The sequence below is a fragment of the Magnolia sinica genome, chromosome 18 (assembly GCF_029962835.1).
Source record: "Magnolia sinica isolate HGM2019 chromosome 18, MsV1, whole genome shotgun sequence".
In the NCBI taxonomy this organism is placed as follows: Eukaryota; Viridiplantae; Streptophyta; class Magnoliopsida; order Magnoliales; family Magnoliaceae; genus Magnolia; species Magnolia sinica.
Window position 1 is genome coordinate 52,164,323 of NC_080590.1, and position 8,219 is coordinate 52,172,541.

The following is an 8,219-nucleotide window of genomic DNA, read 5'->3' on the forward strand; positions in this document are numbered from 1 at the left end:
GCTTTTAAGAAGAGAGTTCCATTTCAATTGTCATTTCTATGTATTAGGTTCTTGTGATTTTTTTTGTTGTCTATTTTTTCTTTAATAGATGCAAATGGTTACACTCACACTATCAGTTTACATTTTGTTATGGGGTCACAGTTCATTTTTAAGACTGTTGGACATTCATTTTCTGTCATATCCTTTATTTATGGAAGAGATCTTAATGTTAACAGGGATCTTACAACTTAAGGCTTGAAAGGTTATATAAGCGATCAGGTAAGTCTTCTAACAAACTTAGTAAGCTTGTAAGTATCTACTTACTTTATGTCATACACCTTTTCGTGGTTTCCGGTTATTAGCGATACTATCCCAATATCGATATTGTTTTTGTATCCCTGGTTACCGAAACTTGTAGCGATACCGATATTTTGAACATGGTGGGTAATAGTAAGTTAGCACCCTACACTGGTTGGTAATAGCAAGTTAGCACCTACGGTTTAAGCAATAAGCACGAGAGAGTATACTTATATAACTAACATGTTGTAAGCTGTTTCGTTAGGACTTTACATACGTGAGAACTGCTTTTGCCTAACTATCAAATGACTATGTATATGTATGTGTATGTGTATGTGTTGGCAATATGAAGTTAGCACCCTACACTTTATCTGTTTCTAACTGTTTTGAATTTTGTATTTTAGAAATTAGGCTTACTATACGTTTAAGCAACAAGCGCGAGATAGTATCCTTATATAACTAACATGTTGCTAGCTATTTCATTAGGACTTTACATACATGACATCTGCTTTAGTCTTTCGTCCCAACTAATATGGTACATGTTCATGTATAGTAAACCGAGTCAATAACCTCATTAAAGAAAAACAAAGCTTAAAACATCTTAGATGTTAGCGAGGCAAACAGGAAATTGAGTGGGGCAATCTAAAAATTTAGCAGGACAAACTAGAAATTGAGCAGGGCAAACTAGAAATTGAGTGGGATACACTAAAAATTGAGCGAGACAAACTACAAATTCAGCGGGGCAAACTAGAAATTGAGTGGGGCAAACTGAAATTTGAGCGGGACAAATTAGAAATTTAGCAGGGCAAACTAGAAATTTAGGGGGGCAAACTAAAAATTCAGTGCGTCAAACTGAAATTTGAGCGAGGCAAACATGAAATTCAGCGGGAAAAATTGAAATTTGAGCGGGGCAAACTAGAAATTCAGCAGGGCAAACTGAAAATTAAGCGGGACAAACTAGAAATTCACAGGGGTAAACTGGAAATTCGACGGGGCAAACTAAAAATTCAGCAAGGCAAACTGAAATTTAAGTGGGGCAAACATGAAATTCGGTGGGGCAAACATGAAATTTAGCGGGGCAAACTAAAATTTGAGTGGGGCAAACTAGAAATTCAGCAGGGCAAACTGAAAATTCAGTGGGGCAAACTGAAATTTGAGCGCGGCAAACATGAAATTCAGCGGGGCAAACATGAAATTCAGCGGGGCAAACTGAAATTTAAGCGGGGCAAACTAGAAATTCAGCAGGGCAAACTGAAAATTGAGCGGGACAAACTAGAAATTTAGCGGGGCAAACTGAAATTTGAGCGGGGCAAACATGAAATTTAGCGGGGCAAACTAAAATTTGAACGGGGTAAACTAGAAATTCAGTGGGGCAAACTGAAAATTGAGTGGGACAAACTAGAAATTCACCGGGGCAAACTGAAAATTCACCGGGGCAAACTGAAAATTCAGCAGGGCAAACTGAAATTTGAGCGGGGCAAACATGAAATTCAGCGGGGCAAACTAGAAATTCAGAGAGGCAAACTGAAAATTCAGCGAGACAAACTAGAAATTCAGCAGGGTAAACTAGTAATTCACCGGGGCAAACAAAAAATTTAGCGGGGCAAACTGAAATTTGAGCACGGAAAACATGAAATTCAGTAGGGCAAACTTGAAATTCAACGGGGCAAACTAGAAACTTAGTGGGGCAAACTGAAAATTGAGTGGGACAAACTAGAAATTCAGTAGGGTAAACTGGAAATTCAGCGGGGTAAACTGAAAATTCAGCGGGGCAAACTGAAATTTGAGTTGAGCAAATATGAAATTCAGCGGGACAAACATGAAATTCAATGGGGAAAACTGAAATTTAAGCAGGGCAAATTGAAAATTTAGTAGGACAAACAAGAAATTTAGCAGGGCAAATTGAAAATTAAGCGAGCTAAACTGAAATAACGCTATGTATCTTGTAATTCAGAAAGTTGATTTCATCATCCACCAAAATTAATTACAAAGCATGTATCATATAAAACATTATATAAATTACAAAGTATGTTATACATCAGGTATAAGAAACTTGCACTTCCGGCGAATATACCTTGTTTGTTTGCATCGCCCGCACTTGACTGTTTGTCATTCTTCTCCACGCGAGAGAATTCTTAACTTTTTTAGTCATCCAGATGATCTCCTCTGTCCTGTAGGTTTAATGTTTGCACAATACTCCTTGAAGGTAACTGTAGATTCCCATTCACTCTTTTCATGTACTGGGTACACCGATTTGTTATACGTGGTCAAGTAATTTTGCGTCTTGTAGAATGGGGAGCAGTATGAGTAATGAGGAAGATTGTAATTTATACATACTGATAGGACATACATACAAGGGTACCTCTTCACGTCAAAGTCCCGACATGTACACGAAAGCTCACTGAGCTTGACTGTATCATTATAATCACCCACAACATAGTACTCTTCTCAAGAAATAGCGTGACAGCAAACATCCCGCGCCTTCTGTACAAGATCCTTTAATTGTTCCTCCACCCATGGTGTCAACGGACTTACAAATGATGTTGCAGATTCTCTTTTCTTGTAAAACAATTCCTGTATCTTAAATCTTACCGATTCTATCAATTTAATAACGAGGTATTTGCGTGCTTCTTTGAAGAGGGAATTGACACACTTGGCTATGCTTGTAGTAACCAGATTGAATCTTTTACTTGGAAAGTGCAAAGACGCCCATTTTTTCGTACCCGATTTCTCTCAACCATACATGAATGGGGGATTGGCCATTTTGATATCATGCATTAACTTTTCGAATTCAGCCCTTCTACATTCTTCACAGCCCACCAGTAGTACATCTCCAATGTCTTGTCTTTAAAAGTGTCCACCAAGTTTCTATAGAGATGGTACGCGTAGCAGCCATGGATTGCATGTGGGAAGACTTGGGGACCCTCTTTCGTTAAACCTTTGTGTCAGTTGGATATTATCACAAGACCCGAAAGAGACCCTAATGTATGGTTGAGGTAGTTAAGGAACCAATTCCAGCTGCTGCTGTTCTCTGATTCCCTAATGTCAAATGCAACTGGAAATATATGATTGTCCCCATCTAAGGCCGTGGCGATGAATAAAACACCCTTGTATTTGCCCTTTAAGTGTGTCCCGTCAATGGTCAATACCCTTCGCATAGCATTTTGAAAACTTCGAACGCATTATCCAAGCGCTACAAAACACCTCTCGAACCTGAAAGTCTCTCGGTTAACATCCACGACAGTCACCGTCCCCAGATTGGCCGCCCTCAACTCATGCAAATACAAGGGGAGTTGACTGTAAGAGTCTTCGTAAGACCCCATCACGTGATTAGTTACGAGCTCCTTAGCTTTCCATGCCTTCTTATAACTGATAAGAATATTATATTTCTCTTGCATAGCGAAGATAATATCATGTGGCCTACCATAGGCGCTGCTCTATGCGACTAACTACCAGATCACACGCTAACTTGCTGCTTGCTTGCCGGTGATCTCTCTTCATTCATGACATGCCGCATGTGTGTTTTGATGTATAATTCCGTATCTTGAATATCCCCGTAACATTCGCATGACTTTTCGTAGCACACCATGGTGAATCTCCTAGAATTTGAGTACAGTACCCTATACTGGAAGTGATTGCACAATGCAAACTCGCTTAAAACATACCGGTACCGACTCTTGTCCTTAAACGTTTGCCTAACGGCTAAATCAATCGGTTCACCCAACGAATCCGTATATTCCAGCAGTTTTGCATTGGTGAATGCAACATCAACAAATAGCTGGGGAACTTGACGAGTAATGAAGTTTGATGTTTCGGCAAGGTCTGGAAGCGGAATGTCGCTTACACGTACAGCTCGGGTGGTAGATGATGATGACAGATCTACTATTATTGCTAAAGGCGGTGCCGTGTATTCATAAATGAGGCTAAGGTCACGTGCCCCGCTGACTTGTCCAATTACAAAGTTTGATGTTTGAGGCAGCTCGGGCAGTTGATCGTTGCTTACTCCCACTTGTAATGGCGATGTCATATATTTAAATTCCACGCCATGCTCCTTAGCCACACTATCCATGTGTGTTGTCCTATTGATGTGTTGCATTGTCTCGATGATTAAAGGGATGAATTTATCTGAAAGCTCCAACTGTGTTGTCAAGAACTCTCTCACGTCATCGTCGTCTTCAATTACAGTTGGAGGGATTGATTCGTTTGAGCAAAGATATAATACTTTCATCCTAATAGCACAATCTGTTGGGTTACTCTTAATAATCCTGTAAATTCTAAATAGAAGCTCCTCGTACGTAGTTTCGACACGTAGTGTAAAAGTTTTCAAATTTCCACCAGTGTACGAGTATCGCTTGTTTTCACATTCTAACTCCCCGCCATAACAGCAGATGATTCTCGTAGCCATTATCTGAAAACCAATACAATTATATTATATCAGTGAATCGTTAAGCAATGTAAGCTTACCATAATACAAAACTCGATTAAATAATAGAGGACCGAGTACTCACGTTCCATAATAGATGAGTATGATACAGAACTTAAGGAAATAAAGAGTAAGCAATGCGTTAATTTTTTTAATAAACATCTAGAGAGAGTAAGCTTATATGGATTAGGGCTTGAAAGATACGAATGACTTCATGTGGTGTTCGCTAAATTCAGCGACGCTATCTATCATGGAATTGAGTGAGGCAAGCATAAAAATTGAATGAGGCAAGCATGAAAATTCAGCGAGGCAAGCTAGAAATTGAGGGAGGGAACCTATAAATTGAGCGGGGCAAACATGAAATTGAGCGGGGCAAACTTGAATTTCAGCGGGGCAAACATGAAATTGAGCGGGGTAAATTTGAATTTCAGTGGGGCAAACATGAAATTGAGCGGGGCAAACATGAATTTCAATGGGGCAAACATGAAATTCCCGCTCAAACATGAATTTTAATGGGGCAAACATGAAATTCAACGGGGCAAATATGAAATTCAGCGAGGCAAACATGAATTTCAGCGGGGCAAACATGAAATTGAGCGGGGCAAGCATGAAATTGAGCGAGGCGAACATGAAATTCAGCGGAGCAAACATGAAATTCATTGGGGCAAACTTGAATTTCAGCGAGGCAAACATGAAATTCAACGAGGCAAACATGAAAATGAGCTATACAAATATGAAATTGAGCGAGGCAGACACGAAATTCAGATGAAATAAGACATAAACACATAAACTAAACAATTAAGCAATTGATAAATTTGAGCGAGCTTTAGATAAAATGGAATAAACATCAACTAAAATTGAGCGAGACAAACATGAAATTGATTAAAGCAAACATCCAATTCAACGAGGCAAACATGCATTTCAACGAGGCAAACTACAAATTTGGCGAGGCAAACTAGAAATTGAGCGAGGGAAACATGAAATCGAGCGAGGAAGTTCAAATTGGAGTAAGGCAAAACAAATAATTGAGTGAGGGAAGGAAGCATGTAAATTCAGCGACCCAACCTATAAATTGAACGATGCAAACATTCAATTGAGCGAGGGAAGAGCAAAAATTCAGCGAGCCAAACTAGAAATTGGGCGAGGCAAACTATAAATTGAGCAAGGGAAACATGAAAACGAGCGAGGGAAGTTCGAATTTGAACGAGGTAAAACAAATAATTGAGCAATGGAAGTATGAAAATTTAGCGAGGCAAGCTAGAAATTCAGCGAGGCAAACTGGAAATTCAGCGAGGGAAGAGCAAAAATTGAGCGAGGCAGACTGCGAATTGAGTAAAGCAAACTGAAAATTGAGCGTGGCAAGTTAGAAATTTAGCAACGCAAACATGAAATTCAGTGAGACTCATGAGATGGTCTCACAATGATCCAATCCATTCATAATTTGGGTCCCACAATGGTGAATGGACTGCAAACATTAAATTGAGCGAGCCTAGCATTAAATTTATTGAGGCAAACATTAAATTGAGCGAGCCTAGCATTAAATTTATCGAGGCAAACATTAAATTGAGCGAGCCTAGCATGAAATTGCGCTGGGCAAACATTAAATTGAGCGAGTCTAGCATGAAATTGGGTGAGTTTTAAATGGAATTAAGCGAGTTTCACATGAATTTGAACGATCAACGCATAAAATTGACTAAGCTTAACAAATGAAATTGTAAGAGCCTGACATGAAATTCACTGATCTTAACATGGAATTGATCGTACTTCACATGAAAATTGAACGAGTAGTCGATTAATTGTCATCGATTTGGGCTTGTCTCAATTTCTGTGAGTTTTTCTTTAAACTCAAGCGTGCAACGGCTAAGTTCGACCAAGCACCCTCGGTGAATTACTAGCTGAATTTCCCTACGTAGTCAGTGAATTGTCGTTGATTTATCATTCAATACTTCAAAGGGAAGTAACTATAATCCACACTAGGTTTTTTTTTTTTTTTTAATATCTCTACCTCCGGCAACCGTAGTACCGGTCAAATGCAAGTTGAGGAAGGGTGCTTTGGAGTGAGGGAATAATTTGAACCTTTTCAGAGATTGCAGATGCAACCAGTTTGGAAGATTCCACGTAACCTTAACCAAGATGGAAAGTGGAATGTAAAATGATAATATGTAGATGATAAATGGAGATTTTAGTAAGGAAAATGAAAAGAAAAAGAAACGTGCGTGCGTCGGTTTTTTTTTTTTTTCATTGCAATGGAGTAAAAGGCACGTGATTTGCAAAAGCGCGCGTGGGTTTTCCGTTTAAGGAAAACGAAGAGAATGGCAATGAAAAGGAGGGGTATTTTCATCCTCAACTTTGTTGTCCATACGTGCAGAGTCCACATTGGGAAGTTAAGTTTGGGTGCTCCATGAAAGACTACCGGGTAAAAGGTGGCGTCTACAGTGGTCATTTTCTCACCTGAAATCAGATCGGACTCGAGATACGGATTGCACACTGAGTAAAATCTGCGGGGCCTACTGTGGGTGTATGTCTCTGATCCACACTGTCCATTCATTTCTCAGCTCATTTTAGGTCGTGAACTCAAATTGAAGCATATCCAAATGCTCAGATGGACCACACCACATGAAACATGGCAATAATGACATCCACCGTAAGTCATAGACCCGGATGAAAGGAAAATACAAATATCAGTTTCATCCGAAACTTTTGTGGCCTCCAAGAAGCTTTCAAGGGTAGGCATTCAATTCACATTGTTTCTTATTGTGTGGTCCATTTGAGCTTTGAATATTCTTCAATTTTGTGCTTATAAACTAAAATGAGCTGGTAAAACGGATGGATGGATTGGATAAGATACATACATCATGATGGCCCTCTAGTACCGAGATCTCAATATTAGTCAGTGATGTGGGCCTCGCCATGATATACGTGCTTTATCGACTCCGTCCTTTTACCCTCTCAATCAAAGGGTTGAGCCCAAAAATGAGGCAGATATACATATCAGGTGAACTACACCGCAGGAAACACAGGAAATGGTAAGTGGTTGAACGCCCACCATTAAAAACTTCTACGGCCCACTGTAATGTTTATTTTCCATCCAACATGTTGATAATATCAGACAGACCTTGAAGAAGGTTTGATCCAAAACTATTGTGACCAATGAAGTTTTTAGTGGTGGTTGTTGAGTCACCACCGTTTCCTTTGATGTAGTCCACCTGAGATGATGTAACTTATTTTTGGGATGATGTGCTAAAATGATCTGAAAAAATGGATGGACGGCATGGATAAACCAAATCCATCATGGTGGGGCCCACGGAGCTTTTCCATGGACACATACCAATACCGACCTGGGACTCGAGTGGTCACAACTAGGGGTGTACATCGAGTCGAACCGAGTTGAGTTGGCCTTAGCTCGACTCGGCTTGAACACTGACTGACCTCAGCTCGATCCTCGAGCCTGACTGGCTAGCTCGGCTCATTTTGGTCAGCAGCTCGGGCCAAGTTTGAGTGAAGATCGATCTGAGTTCGC